Source organism: Bos mutus, chromosome X, assembly GCF_027580195.1.
Source record: "Bos mutus isolate GX-2022 chromosome X, NWIPB_WYAK_1.1, whole genome shotgun sequence".
Classification (NCBI taxonomy): domain Eukaryota; kingdom Metazoa; phylum Chordata; class Mammalia; order Artiodactyla; family Bovidae; genus Bos; species Bos mutus.
In genome coordinates this window covers 110,284,797-110,301,049 of record NC_091646.1, presented here as the reverse complement: position 1 = coordinate 110,301,049, position 16,253 = coordinate 110,284,797, and the positions used below count along the sequence as shown (strand labels likewise).

The following is a 16,253-nucleotide window of genomic DNA, read 5'->3' as shown; positions in this document are numbered from 1 at the left end:
AGATGCATTTGAAAGAAATGATCTTGGGAGCGGGGGCTGGATGAGGGAAGAAAAACTTTGCTGGAGAAGAAAGGAGAAAGGGGAGGGGGGCACTGGGAAGCACAAAATCCATAAAATCATCCAGCTGCCCCGAAACTGAACTTCCATTGTTTTCTGTGTTCTTTTGGGAAGAGGAGGGGTGGCTTGTCCAGGGTTCAGTGGAAACTTGTTGATTGACACCGAGTTGGGCACAAGTTCAGTGTGAGTGTGCCTTCAGCTATTTATTTGATTTTTTAAAATTGCACCCTTTGCAGTTAAGACTGTTTAGTTTCTCCTGGCGCCCTGGGGGTAGTGAGTTTAGATTGTTAAAATAGCAACCATTAACACTCTCTGTGTTATGACACTGTCCTCCCTGCCCCCTTTCAGAGGAATTGGGCATGAGGTTGTTTGACACAAGTGAAATTCTCCTCTCCCTGCTGAGAGAAGCAAGCAGAGAATCCTCTGAGTCAGAGCACGTTCGCCTAGCTCTCAACCCACCCCGCCTCCAAGCCTCCCTACACTCCCCACTCACACCCCCGTGACCCCCACGCACACACTCCACCACACTCACTCAGTCACACCTATACCCATCCCACAAGCTGGAGCAACCCTGGAGAGCCCATATGCCTGTCTTGCTGTTCTTTTGTTTTGCTTTCCTTTATTTGCTATATTTTGATGTGAAATCAGTCTTTGGGATTAAATTGGATAATTATTTTTTCGTGTTATTAATAGTGCTGTGGAGGGAGCATGTAAGGACTTTCTCCTCTGTGCTGGCCGTGCTTGCTTCTCCCGACTCATACATACAATACTGACTTTCACTGATCAATCACCCTGGTCTCTGTTAGACTTTGCATACCATACCTCTTGGGCAAAGAGCCCAGGGAGCTCTAAAAGATGCATGCATTGCAGGATTATCTAGATTATTCATAGGTCTGTTTAAAAGGGAATTTTTCATGAAAGGACCGGGAAGCTCTGACTTTCACAAAGGCCCTGGGGAAAGATCAAAGGAGCAGTCAGTAAGAGTATGTGTGGAGTGGCTGAGCTCCCTGAGAAGGCCAAAGTAGAGTTGCCTGCTGTCTGGGAAGGTCAGCATTGGTCACAGCTGGACAGCTGTGAGGAGCCTAGGCCTAGGAGGCATAGAGGAGAAGTTTTGTCTTCTCTGTGACATCCTTGGGGCATGTTGTCTATATCAGTGCTGTTAAACAGAACTTGTTGCGGTGATGGAAATACTCTACATTTGCAGTGTCCAATAAGGCAGCCAGTGGCACATTTGGTTGTTGGACACTTGAAATGTGACTGCTATGACTGAGGAATTGCCTTTTACATTTTATTTAATGTCAGTGAGTTAAAATATCAGTAGACACGTGTAACTAGTGGCTTCTGTAGTAGATGGCATGACGCTGGACCATTTACGGGTTACATTTCTGCTGCGCTGAATTTAAGTTTGTACCTTCCTAAATCTCTGGAGAGCAGGAATCATATTCTGTGACCACAGAAAATCATATCTTGAAGAATTTTTATGTCCAGCCCCCTCCCCTCACATTTGACAAATTGGGACACTAAGAAAGACTGTAAAACTTACCTGAAGCCACAGCTCTCCTTATGATTAGGGTTGCCTGGAACCCTGCTTCATGGACTGTGTTTCGGCCCCATCTCCCTTGCAGAGAAATTTCAAAAGAACAAATGTCCTCTTCCTTTCCACTTTCTTCACTGCTTGTAACTGAGATGAATCTGCTGATATTTGAAAATAATCTGGAGTATCTGGAGAAGGTCAATCATCATCCCAATTCCCAAGAAGAGTAGTACTAAAGAATGTGTTAACCACTGGACAGTTGTACTCATCTCCCATGTTAGTAAGGTCATGTTTAAAATCTTGGATGTTAGGCTTCAGCATTATATGAACCAAGAGCTTCCAGATGTCCAAGCTGGGTTTAGAAAAGGCAGAGGCACCAGAGATCAAATTGCCAACATTCACTAGATTTTAGAGAAAGCTAGGGAATTCCAGAAAAATATCTACCTCTGTTTCATCTACTACACTAAAGCCTTTGACTGTGTGGATCATAATAAACTGTAGAAAGCTCTTAAAGCAATAGGAATACCAGACCATCTTACCTGTCTCCTGAGAAACCTGTATGTGGGTCAAGAAACAACAGTTAGAACTCTGTATGGAACAACTGATTGGTTCAAGATTGAGAAAAGAGTATGACAGGGATGTCTGCTGTCACCCTGTTTATTTAATCTATATGCTGAGTACATCATGAGAAATGCTGGGCTGGATGAGTTACAAGCTGAAATTAAGATAGGCAGGAGAAACATCAACAACCTCAGATATGTAGATGATACCACTCACTACTCTAATGGCAGAAAGTGAAGAGGAACTAAAGAGCCTCTTGATGAGGGTGAAGGAGGAGAGTGAAAGACCAGGCTTAAAACTAAATATCAATAAAACTAAGATCATGGCATCTGGCCCCATTACTTCATGGCAAATAGAAGGGGAAAAGGTGTACGTAGTGACAGATTTCTTCTTCTTGGGCTCTAAAATCACTGTGGATGGTGACTGCAACCATGAAATCAGGAGACGTTTATTTGTTGGCAGGAAAGCTATGGCAAACCTAGACAATGTGTTGAAAAGCAGAGACATTACTCTGCTGACAAAGGTCTATATAGTCAAGGTTATGGTCTTCCCAGTGGTCACATATCGTTGTGAGAGTTGGACCATAAAGAAGACAGGAGGCCAAAGAACTGATGCCTTTCGAACTGTACTGGAGAAGGCTCCTGAGAGTCCCTTGAATAGCAAGAAGATCAAACTATTCAGTATTGAGGGAAATCAACCATGAATACTCATTGGAAGGACTGATGCTGAAGCTGAAGCTCCAGTATTTTGGTCATCTGATGTGAACAGCTGACTCATTGGAAAAGTCCCTGATGTTAGGGAATATTGAGGGCAGAAGAAGATGGCATCAGAGGATGAGATGGCTGGATGGCATCACCAGCGCAATGGACATGACCTTGGCCAAACTTTGGGAGATGGTGATGGACAGGTAGGTCTGGCATGCTGCAGTCCATGGGGTCACAAAGAGTTGGACATGCCTGAGCGACTGAACAATAACAACAACTGGAGTATCTTAATCTCCTCATGTGCCAAGGCACAGTGTAGGCTCTGAACAAATGTTTGTGGAATGAATTAATCCTCTAAGTCTTTCCTGTTATGTACTGTCTTTTATGTTATATTTTCCAAGAAAATATGTTGGTCTCAGTTAGTGTATTTGAGTTAGCCAGTGCTCATGATGTCTCAGCTGAGGGAGAAGGGGCCTATGCTCTGCAGATGTGGCCCTGGCCTGTGCAGGTGTTCAGGTATAGACTAGAGAACCTTCTTGAAGTTGCCTGGCAGGCTGATGAAATACTGTAGCTCTTGTGATCCAGGCCCCATCTGCATTCCGAATTCTGTAGACTTCATGGTAACCAGGAACTTCAGGCATGACTCCCCCAGTTCTCCACTTTTCTTCTGGCCAAACACAATCACCTAAGAATGAAAGGTTCCACAAGTAAGACTTGGGCTCTGTAGCTCACTGGTCACATTAGAATGGAGAGAAGGTACCCCATCCAAACTAACTTCCAAATCAACTGCTGACAAGGAAGACGATTCAACTCATAGGTCCAAGCACAGTATCCATTCAACTTGCTTCTTCTCTCCCTGTTTCCCAGCCCAGGCCTTTGCCCCCAACCCAGAGCCACCAACAATAACTCAGCACTAGCTGAACTGAGGCAAAACCTGTTCATAGCCACCCAGTGCTGAGCTTCAGCCAAGAAGCTGGCTCCTCCAGGCAACATTTCCAAGAGCCAGGCCAAGGAAGGGAGCAAATGGCCTGTGTCCCATCTGCAGTGAAATGGCCAGCATGTTTGCTGGTACCACCTAAAGAAGGAGTGATCCAATGCTGAGATAGAAGGCATCCAAAGGACCCGCCCAGCCCTAAAATCTTAAGCCCAAGTATAGTCATTGGATGCCAAGGACACTGGAGAAAGTCTTTGGAGCATGTAGAAAGAACACCAAGCCAGTTGGAGTGCTTGCTAAGCCAGCCCAGAATTCCTAGCATTCCAGCCACACCATATACACCCCCACCCCCAGAGGGCAGCCAGTGGCCACAGTGGAGGCTGCATCCACCAGGCTGAGACCCTCATCAGCCCCTCCAAGAGCCTGCTCCTTCATTTAGGGCCAGCCTCCTCGCCCTGTGCTGCTGCTGGGTTCAGGGAGGTGGACAAACCGTACCGCCAAGTTTAGCCTAAGAATCTCACTTGCCATGGAATCTCCAGGCAGTGAATCATTTTGAGCCAGCACTTAAGCAACTTTCCACTGAGTCATCCTGAGGACTGTCAGGTTTACTAATCCTGACATATACTGTGTATATCCTTTGTTCTGATCCTGTCCCCATCTCGATGCTGAGGGAGAGGGGCTGCTAAACAACAGAGCTGTAAAGATGTGCTTATTGGAAGTCATTTGTATCAGGGCTCCCTTTGCTTCTCTGTCTCTACAAAGGCCTGAAGCACTCAGTAAAATTCTGCCAGTACCAACTCTTGATCTGTGTGTGCTCTCAGCTACATAGCTACCAAGAGTATATATTCTTTACTCCCAGTGGCAGTGCATGTTGGATTTCTTTTCCAGACCCTCCATGGATCCGTTTCCATTTGACATCTTCTAGACCAGGGGTCTGGAGAAGGAAGTGGCAACCCACTCCAATATTCTTGCCTGGAGAATCCCAGGGACAGAAGAGCCTGGTAGGCTGCCATCTATGGGGTTGCACAGAGTCGGACACGACTGAAGCAACTTAGCAGCAGCAGCAGACCAGGGATCAGGATTTTTTTTTCCTGCAAAGAATCAGATAGTAAATATTTTAGCTTTGCAGACCTACAGTCTCTGTTGCAACAACTCTTCTGCAGTATGAAAGCAGGCACAGACTATGTAAATGAATGGGCATGGTCCACTAAAACTTTATTTACAGGACAAATTGCAGGTCAGATTTGACCCCTGCTCTAGACACGATGGACTAAGTCCAATTAGTCAGGGAGACCTAGTTTCAGCTATTGAAGCGACTACAAGGAAGGGACCACTGTTTCATCCTCAATTCCTTGGAGGAAGAGATAAAAAAATCAAGAGTATTTTTCATCTTTCCCAATTTGAATATGAAAATCTGTTCTTGGTCAGATGTTGGATACCCTATAACAATCAGAATAGGCTAAATTATGATACAGTCACAACTTACAGATCTCAGTGGCTTGAACCAACAAAGGTTTATTCCTACTCACACTGCATGTCTGTCTCAGCTCAGCACATATCATTCTCATCCAGGGACCCTGACTGACAGAGCCTTGCCATATGGAGATTAGTTCCAGTGGCATGGGACAGGAACAGAGCAAGTTGTGTCCTGCCTCTTATGTACTTCTGCTCAGAAGTGACACAGATTACTTCTGTTTGTGTGTCATTGCCTAGAGCAAGTCACATGGCCACACTGTGACTTCTGGGGACTGGGAAGTATAGTGCTGCCGTGTGCTCTATTCCTAGCAGAAATAGAGGTGGAATATTGATAACCAGCCCTAATGTCTACCATACACTCCAGGAACTGCTTCCCAGGTTTCTTCTTCATGTCCTTCCTTGCCTAGCCCTTAGGTGATCTGGCCTAAGGTCTATTTTCCCAAGCCTGTCTGGTTTCCCCTCAGTCTTGCTGGTCATTGGCATTGACACGTGAGGAGACAGCTTAGGAACTAAAGGACTGGGATAGTAATCATTCCTTAAAATGTTGTGGCGACCAGCCGTGAACATGAAGTCAGACCTCCCAACCAATTTCTTCAGGCCATTGGATCCAAGGATTGATTATCCTTGGGCAACAAGCTTGAGAACAATTGGGCTTCTCATTCCTCTGGGTTTGATTTTACTTTATTTAATGGGAATTATAGGATTCCCTAAATATAGGGAATATAGGAATTTCCTTATAGCTCAGATGGTAAGGAATCTCTCTCCAATGCAGGAGACCTGGGTTCAATCCCTGGGTCAGGAAGAATCCCCTGGAGAAGGAAATGGAAACCCACTCCTGTATTCTTGCCTGGAGAATTCCATAGACAGAGGAACCTGGTGGGCTATGGGGTCTAGGGGTCTCAAAGAGTCAGACATGACTAAGCAACTAACACACACACACAATGGGAATTTGAATCCAAGGGGAAGATCTCTGCATATTGACTCTGGGCATTTCCTGCCCTTCAGGCTATGGAGAGCAGTTGTCAAGATGGAAGAGGGAGAATGAATGGTAGAAAGTGGTATTAGGGGATATTAATGCATTATTATGGGCTACCTTGAAACTTACAGCGAATGATTTCAGGGGAGGGAGTAAAGATGAAATAATTAGAATAAGCTAATTGCTCTGACAGTCCCAACATCTCAGTAGCTAAACACAACAAGGGCAATGCTGTGGTGAGGGAAGGGTCTGCTCCATGTAAGACCACCCTCCCCAACTCATGACAACGAAAATTGTCTCCCAACATTGCCAAACGTCCCTTGGGAGGAATATCAACCTCAGTTGAGAACCACTGCCGTTGTCCCAAAGTATTTGCATACATACCTTCACTTCCCAGGATCCTCGTCTTGAGTTATATGTATTTCAACATTTCTTGTAGACATGGGTGTTGGAGACAAAGATTATGGTTGGTAGGGAACACAGTTATAAGATCGTTTGCATTTGTACCCCCATGGGACATAAATTGAGGCAATGTGGAACCAACACTGTTCACATACAGCCAGAACTGGAGTAAAAAGCCTTTTCAAGACCCATTAACCTTTGAGAAGCCAACACAGTTCTAGGGCTATGGAAGGTTCTGAAGAAATGAGCTCTACAACCAGAAGCCCTAAAGCGGTGGTGCTTCTCAAACTTGAATGTACACACAAAGCCCTGGGAATTTGCAGATGCTGATTCAGGAGATCTGGATGGGGGAGGTGGTCTGAAATTCTGCATTTCTAACTAGTTCTCAGGTGACACTAATGCCGCTGGTTCCCACACAACATCTGAGTAGAGTGTTGGTGATCTGTGAGAAGACCATCCAACACCATTTGTAGTTCTGTACAGGGAATTGTTCTGTTCCAAGATGATTTATTTGGCTGAGTAACTAATAAGGTAATCTGCAGTGTTTAAAACATCCCTTCCCTCTCCCATTCTCAAGAAGGTACAACCCAGTGTTATAGCTTTGTCCCCCACCCTTTCTCTCATTCTCCCCAACCATTTGAGGGCAACATGAGTTGAGGTAGTCAGGTACTTCCTTTTGATCCACTACCTTCTTTTTTTAGATCTTCTCTGTGCCTGTATGTGTGATGGACAGAGAGTGGTTTCCTTTTCAGAGGCAATAGTGAGAAGAACTTAGGAAAAGCAATTAGAGTGACAAAAAAAGATTTAGTGTTGGGGGCTATTTTATCCCAGCTGTAGATTCAGATAAGGCAACCTAGATTTTGGGAGCAGTGCCCTGGAGCTCCACGTCTTGGGCCTGAGACCTTGTCTCCAGTTCTGGTTTGATCACTTCCTAACCTTAGTTTCCTCATCTGTAAAGGGAGATAATAACAATGTCTACCTCGAAAGGTGGCTATGGGAGGAGAAAAGAACTAACGAACATGAATATACAGCATAAACATGAGTCAGTAATGATCAGTCGCTAGTGTTATTGATGCTACTACTGCAGTTACTGTAACTGTGGCTCTCAATTCTTTTCTGCCTCTGGATTGTCTGCCTGTGCCTCACTCCCATCACTGACATTTCTCAGTCTGCTCAGTGATTCCCAATCTAGGATGGGCCGATGAGGGGAGCTTGAAAACTGTTTCCACTGGAGATCATGGTCCACTTGAGAACTGAGGTCCTGTTTTGAGAATTACTGGTCCAAAGCTGTGATTGAGCCTCATACTGCTTTTCTAGCCTTGGCAAATCCAAAGATGGTAACAAACCTTGTGTACTTACTTAATCTTTGACCTCTTCAACCACCTTCTCCTCTAATAACTTTATAATGAGGAGAGGGGCCATCGTATGAATGCCTGGCTGCCAGAAGAAGAATCCCACTTTCAAACTGGAAATTTGCATGCATCGGTGACATGTCTTTAGTATTCATGCTTCCATTTTCTTTTTTTGGGTGGGGACAGTAAATCTATTTCTATTTTTCTTTTTTTACTTTACGGGACAGTCACCACCCCATGGCAATCAGCGATGGAGTCCTTTAAATCTTAACATGTCCCTTTGTTCTCTGTATTGTGTACGCTCACCTTGTTCCTCTTTGCCTGGCAGGAACTTTGGCTTCAGTTCTTAAAGGATTTCCTAGGAGGAGAAACAGGATACTTTCTACTTTCCTCTAGTAGTTTGGTGACATGGCAGATGTGCTGCCTCCTTGGGTCTCTGGAGGAGGTGGACTGCGTCTTCCCAACAGCGCTGGACTGTTCCAGCAGCCCTGAGGCTTCATCTGCCACCGCCTCCCCTGCAGCCTCTGCCAGTGGCCTCCAGGGACCAGTTTCTGAAGCCTGCTGCTAACACTTTTCCAAACACAACAAAAAGCGTGTTTGGGGATAAGTTTTCTCAATTAATCCTCAAGTACTGAATGCCTCTTTTCTTCCTTTAGTCTGTAATGTGATAGCAATAGGCTCTTTCACTAGCCTCCTGACAAGTCCTCCCTCCAAGCCCACGGCCTCTCCTCCAGTCACCCCAGCACAGTCTTCCAGAAATGTAAATCTCCATCAAATAACTGCATTGCTCAGATCATTTTACTGGCTTCTCATCGTGTACAGGAACAATCCAAACTCCACGGCTGGACTTCTTTGTCCAGTGCCTAATGTCACTGGGCTGTAGTTGCAAGGGCCAGACTGTATGTTTCATTAATAGCGCTCTAGAGTATTTCACAGGGGGTATTTTCTCTTGCTTTGCAGAGGTTGCACATGAAAGAAAGAAAGAAAAGATTCAGGAGATGCTATGTAGCTGTGTTGGAGAAACATTCAGCTAGGTCTCAGCTGAAGGTTGAATGACTAGAAGTGGCAGCCGGGTCTCAATTCAGTACTTTAGAGTGTCCATGAGATGGCAAACATCTGCATCCTCAAAATATCTAGCTACTCGATGTTGTGTAGGACAGGACTTCCCAAAGGGTGTTCCTGGGATGTTCATAGCTGTTAAACAGATGATGCAGGAGACACGGATTTAATCCCTGGGTCAGGAAGATCCCCTGGAGGAGGGCATGGCAACCCGCTCCAGTATTCTTGCCTGGGGAATCCCATGGACAGAGGAGCCTGGTGGGCTACAACCCATGGGGTCAGAAAGAGTCAGACACGACTTAGTGACTCAAAAACAACAGATGAGAAAAAAGAGGTCTGGTGGCTCAGGAAAGTCAATTGGAGAAAATACTGGGTTCTAGTTAAACGGGTTTCTTTACTATGGGATTTCTTTAACACTCCAAGAAGGATATTGTGAGCAAACTATGGATCTTTTCCCAACTGTATCTGAAGCACAGAATGTTGTTTTCACAGAGCATCTTGTGGACTAGTAGTGCTCTGCACAGCAGACTTGGGAAATGCTGGTGTAGGCAATACAAAGGAATGCTTGACCGCACTCCCCACTGTCTCAACCAGATGCCTCACATTGTTTCTGTAAATGCTGCTTGAGGGTAGTGACTAATTTGTCCATTTCAAAGGGTCATTGACCTTCAAAAAAAAAAAAAAGCCTGGTTCCCAAAGGTTTAGAACTAACCAAGTAACAGTAAAACTCATTCTTAATTTATTTAGGGAGAAGAGGAAGGCAGTGAGTGACACACATGTTACCACAAAACCTGTCATTAACAATTAGGTGTCATGCAGAAGAGTTGATTTACCATTTTCATCTCAACTGCAAGTCCACTTATTACAGCATTGGATAATTTAAAAATTAAAAAAAAAACATCATATCATAGCAAAAGAAAAAGAGGAACCTATCAGATCCACTGCAGAAGGGGTTCTTTGTGTTGGGCTACACACCCAAGCTCAGATAAACATTCGATAATTAGTCCCAGAAAACAAAGGGATTTGTGTTTTATCTTCTTCCTCAGTTGTTTGACTCTATGTTAGCAGGCTTCTCTTGCTCTCAGGTTTTGTGGCTCTGTGTAAAATTAGGAAACCTAAGTTTGAATCCCGGCTTTGGCACTAAATAATGGTGTCCCCTTGAAGGCTCTAGGTCTCATTTCCATCTCTGAAGAGAGAAGGCCATTTCCAGTTTCCTCTTGGAGATGTACATGGGAAACCCTAGAAGGGTAATGAGATTGAAATGGTCCATGGGCTGAATAATGGAGCTGACGATAAAGGTGTGCAGTAAAGTGGAAGAAGACATTTTGACAGGAAAGAGCGTAGAGGTTCCCTCTGAAAATTCGATTATGGGACAATTTCACCAGTAACAGCCCTCAGCAAACAGAAAGCTGAAAATGAGCATGCCTAGCCCTGAGGTAAAACCCACAGGCTCCTTGCTTTGTATAAAAATAGGGGGGGTCAGCTCTTTTGGGTCAAGGAATGCTTCAAGTATCTAATGGTACCTACAGACCATTCTTCCTGAAGACAGCATGTACCCTCAGATGCTCAAAACTCACTTCAGAATCATCCTCTATAGTCCTATTTATTTATCTCCAAGTCTCTTAAGACTTAAAAACCACCTCACCCCTGGAGGTATACACTTACCACTTAACAAAATTAGTAATATACCCTCAACATTCGAACACATGTCACTATTTGGATGTTTGTCCCTTTGTTCCAGTGCTAGAGATAGACAGGTCAAGACAGAAACCCTGCCTCCTTTGCACTTGGTCATCACTCAGCAAGCAGTCCACCTGTTAGCAAGTGCTAGACTGTAGGGTACAGACAGGCAGACCAGTAGAGTTGCTGCCAGAAATCAGAGTCTGTTTGACAGATGGTGAGGGCTGGTAGGATTTGAAGAGGCAGAGGACCGTTGGTGGCCGTGGTTGGGTCTAGCATGAGTCAGGGCAGAGCTGGCAAGGAACACAGTGGGGGTCAGGACTGGCTGGTCTGAGGCAGAGTGTTCTTTAGCCAAGGGGAGGCATCTCCAAGGTGTGCTTTATCACCCTGGCTAGGCCTTGCTGTAATGCTGCTCCATATCCAGCTTTAGCTCCGAGTGCTTACCCAGGTGGCTGACACAGTGAAGCTAGAACTCCTACCTGAAGGGCAGCAAATCACAAGCTGAGGGGTCTCTCCTGGGTTGGCAGAACTCTCACAGGGTGTTTAAGCTCTGGACATCAGACTGCTGGAGCGGACTCAGTTATTCATCTTTTTTTGCCTTCAGATGGACTGCCCTTGGTAACCTGGAGATAATCAGAATTAACTGTCCATGTTGCATGTAGCTTCTTTTCTCCCTAAGCCTTTTCAAAAAGTAGAATGTGGTTTGCTTCTCCTCTGTTCCTGTGAAGTAGAAGCAAGTGAAATGACTAACCCCAACCAACATATACATACTCATGAATGCAGAAAGTTCTTTAGGAACTGAGGCCTAGAGATGCAAAGTGACAGTGGTTCCATCACACAGCCTGTCAGTGGCCCAACCCAGCCAAGAATACATGGGCTCTTCTTCTCTCCCAGATGGAGTGCCCGGCCTGCCGGCACGCTGCTTGCCTCCCAGAGACAGGCTCACCTCTTGCACAAAACCTTTCCTCCAGCCCTCCTTCTCTGCATCTGTCTGACAAGACAGCATTTTCAGGCAGGGTCAGCTACTGACTGACAGCAGCTGAAACATGAATGGAAGTGGGATGAAAAACAGCCCGCAGATGGGTTCTGGATGAAAAGGGGGACGGGCAGATGACTGTTTCTTCTCACTCAGCACCTTCTTGGTTGGGACAGAGTGTTGTGTCTGTCTGTATAGCTGCAGAGTGATCTACTGAATCTGCTTCAGGAATTTCCTGGCCCAGAACCCCATGAGGATTGGCCTGGGGGTCGGAGTAGGGAGGCCACTAGTTGTGCTAAAGAGTCTCCTTGAAGATTCCAAATGGGAAAGCCCTCCCCGCATTGGCCCCCTGCTTTAGCTCAGCTGTCTGGCAGACCTACTGCATCTCCCAAGGCAGATACCCCGTGGACAAGATGATAACTGGGGATCCACCCCCACAACCCCTTTGTGCTTCTCCTTTGGCTTTTTCATTTACTTTGCTATTCTTGACCTGCCTCCCTGTCACCAGGATATACAGCACCTTCATTTTGTCCAGGCTTGCCCGGTGTTGATACTCAGCCTTTGTGTCTGCATTGTAGGAAGTTTCATCTTTTATGGTTTTGGGAAACAGCTTTATCTGAGGTATAATTCACATACTATTTATCCTTTTAAAGAGTACAGTTAAGTTGGTTTTAGTGTATTTACAAGATATTGCAACCACCGCCACTCTCTAATTCCAGAATATTTTCATCATCCCCAAAAGGAAGTCCCATACCCGCTAGCAGTTAGCTGTCCATTTTCCCCTCCCCTCTGGTCCTGGCATGCACTGAGCTTCTTTCTGTCTCTGTGGATTTGCCTATTGTGGATACTTCATAAATATGAAATCATACAGTATGTGACCTTTTGTGTCTGGCTTCTTTTACTAAGCATAATGTTTTCAAGGTTCATCCATTCTAACTGAAATATATGTCATTGTATGATACACCACATTTTGTTTATCAATTCGTCCATTAATGGGTACTGGGTGGTTTCCACCTTTTGACTATTGTGAATAATGCTGCTCTAAACATTCATGTACAGGGATCTGTTTGAATCCCTCCTTTCAGTTCTCTTCAGTTTATACCTAGAAGTGGGATTACTGGTTCATATAGTGACTCTAGGTTTAACTTTGGAGGAACTGCCCAGCTTTTTGGCACAGCAGCTGTACCACATGACATTTTTGCATTCCCACCAGTAGCACAAAATTTCCATTTTTTCCACACCATTTCCAACAATTTATTATTATCTTTTTTGTTATAACCATCCTGGAGGGTACAAAGTGGTGTCTCACTGTGGTCTTTGTTCTCCCCACCACTACTACCTTGCTCTTTATTGGTTGTTCCAATCTTCAGTATTCATTACCATGAACTTATTAAGCCTTTGGGAAAGTCAGGGCCCTACCCTAACCAGTGCTTGAAGTTGGGCCATATCGAGCACTCTGGCAAAGCAGAAAAGAAGAGAGGTTAGGGACACAGTGAACTTGCCACCTTTGGAAGCTCTACTGTAGCAGGAGCAGTCTGCTCTACCAGTCCTTTTTCTTTCCTCCAAAGAGACCTTTGAGTGCAAAAGTATTAGTAATACTTAGACAAGGCTTCCCTGAAGAGATGAGACTAGAGCTGGGCCATGGAGAGTGGACAGAAACAAAATTGGATGAAGGTTGAAAGGGGAGAGGCATTCTGAACTGAAAAATATGAACTACTTTTCCAAGGAACAGCTCAGTTACTGAACCAAAACAAAGATGAAAATCAAACCAATCAACAGTGGCTTTTGTTTAGTGTGCAGCAGGAGAGGAGACTGGAAATGATGGCCCGAATGCAGGGGGAGAATCGGTTTCTTTTCCCTTCGGGACCGCTCAATCACAGACACACTGGTGACACTTCTGACCCATAAACCCACCTCCCTGAAACCCTCAGAAAATTCAACACAGAGACTATGAGTTTGATAGATGGCTTTGGCCAGAATTCAGGTACTCAGCTAAAGAAGTCTCTCCTGGTGGGCTTCCCACTGAAATGAGGGAGAGGGGCGGGGAGGGCAGACGGGTTGGTTGGAAGCTGAGGCATAGAAGGATTCTTAGTGAACATGATGACAGAAGTGACTCTAGTCACCACTCAGAATCTGGCAATATTTGAGAAGTCCTACAGGGCAGTGAAAGACAGTCATCTTAGTTTGGGCTGCTGTAATAAAAATATCAAAGACTAATGGCTTAAACAACAAACATTTATTTCTCACAGTTCAAGGGGCTGGAAAGTCAAGGTGCCAGCAAATCTGTTGAGAGATCACTTCGTGGTTCAGAGATAGTCATCTTCATCCTGTGTTCTCATAGCTGAGAGCAGAGATCATCTTCCCATTGTCTCTTATAAGGACACAATCCCATTCATGAAGGCCCCAACTCCCACAGACCTCACCTCACATTGGGGATTAGGTTTCCAACATAGGGATTTGGTGAAAAGGACACAAACATTCAGTCTATAACAGGCACTGTAAGGACTAGGCAGCCCCAGATTGTTTCCATTACCGACCTGCTTTCTGCCTTCCAGAAACCCTATCATTACAGATAATAGTAATATAACAATAACAGCATTCAATGAGCACCTGTATGCACCTGGTACTATGCTGAGCACATTATGTGTCTTACCTCATTTCATCTTTACAACAACCTATGAGATGGGTATTATCAGCCCCATTTTATAGATGGGTGAACTGAGGCTCAAGAATGTTAAATTATTTGCTCAGCTATTAAGTGGTAACTAGTAGTGGAGGTGGAGAAGGCAATGGCACCCCACTCCAGTACTCTTACCTGGAAAATCCCATGGATGGAGGAGCCTGGTGGGCTGCAGTCCATGGGGTCGCTAAGAGTCGGACACGACTGAGCGACTTCACTTTCACTTTCCACTTTCATACATTGGAGAAGGAAATGGCAACCCACTCCAGTGTTCTTGCCTGGAGAATCCCAGGGACCGGGGAGCCTGGCAAGCTGCCCTCTATGGGGTCGCACAGAGTTGGACACGACTGAAGCGACGCAGCAGCAGCAGCAGCAGTAGTGGAGGTGGAATTTGAGCAGTTTGGACACTGGACAGCTCTCAGAGGCTGTGTTTTCAGTGATTGCCCCCACATTGAGCCTTAAATTCTGGAATGTTTCACACTACTTGCCCTGTCTTCTATAGCCTCATTATAAATAAAGCAGCAAAGGCCCAAGGTACAATTTAATTATCTAGAAAAAGAACCTATTTTCAGGATTTCCCTGGCAGTCCAGTTAAGACTCTCTGCTTCCACTGCAGCGAGTATGGGTTCTATCCCTGGTGGGGCAACTAACATCTCGTATGCCACAGGGCCAAAAAAAAAAAAGAACCTACTTCCTATTTTCCAATGTTGTCTTCCATGGGCACTGTGGTATGAATTAGTCAATAAGTGCTAAACTTCTCCCACCCCCAGCAAGGCCTCAATGTGATAGGACACAGAACAGTTAAGTTTCTATGGAGGAGGAGATTTTGGGAAAGATCTTAAAATCATAGTCCTCTGCCTAAGGAAAACAGGTCTAGATAAGTCGACACTTTGAGCAGCCCAGGGCAAAAGAAGTCATAATGTTTGGAGCGCTGAAAGGAAGAAATCTAAATGGTAGGCTTTAGCTGATGGACCTGTTTGAAGCAATACCTTTGATTTCAGTGAGCCTCCCAAGGAAAAACTCACCTGCATGCCCATGGCCTCAGAGGGTGAGCAAGTTCCTTTTTAGAAGGGAGCTATAGACACCCACTGTTTGGGATGTATTACTTGTGCAAGATGAGTCACATCCCTGCTGTAGGCTCTGACCTAGCCTAATCAGGATGAGGGCCCGGCTGTTCTTCCTTCCACTACAGTGGTGCTCCAGGGAGGAGCACAGGAGATTTCCCATCAGCACCCTTATTTAAAACTAGCTGTTTCAGAAAGCTATGTAATAGCCCCCCACTCTCCCCAAAGGGGATAAATAGTGTCCGTAGGAGACAGCCATCTCATTGTAGTCACACTGGGAACATGGAGTTCTAGCTAAGGTCTGTCCCAGTAGTAGGAATTGAGTTGGGTTTCTATGACCAGGTCTGTAGGACTGATTTTCTATGGTTGCTTCTTTTTTTTAATTTTTTCCATATGATCTCTTGCTTTTATTTATTTTTTAAAAAAAATTTTTACTGGAGTATAGTTGCCTTACAGCTAGTTTGTACTGTACAGCAAAGTGAATCAGCCACATGTGTGCATATGCATTAGTGCGTGAGGACTAAGTTGCTTCAGTTGTGTCTGACTCTTTTCGACCCAAAAGACTGTAGCCTGCCAGTCTCCTCTGTCCATTGGATCCTCCAGCAAGAATACTGAAGTGGAATACCATGCCCTCCTCCAGGGGATTTTCTCGACCCTGGAATCGAACCTGCATCTCCTGCGTCTCCTGCATTTCAGGCGAATTCTTTCACACTGAGCCATGGAAGAAGTCTGTGTATGCATATATCCCCTCTTTTTTGAATTTCTTTCCCATTTAGGTCGCCACAGGGCATTGAGTAG

At 45.1% G+C, this 16,253-nt stretch overlaps 1 protein-coding gene across 1 annotated transcript in view; it reads left to right on the top strand.

The window, feature by feature from the left end:
* Nucleotides 1-16,253, top strand: part of CHRDL1 (chordin like 1) — a 126,531-nt gene that overhangs the window by 52,161 nt on the left and 58,117 nt on the right. The window lies entirely within an intron of this gene.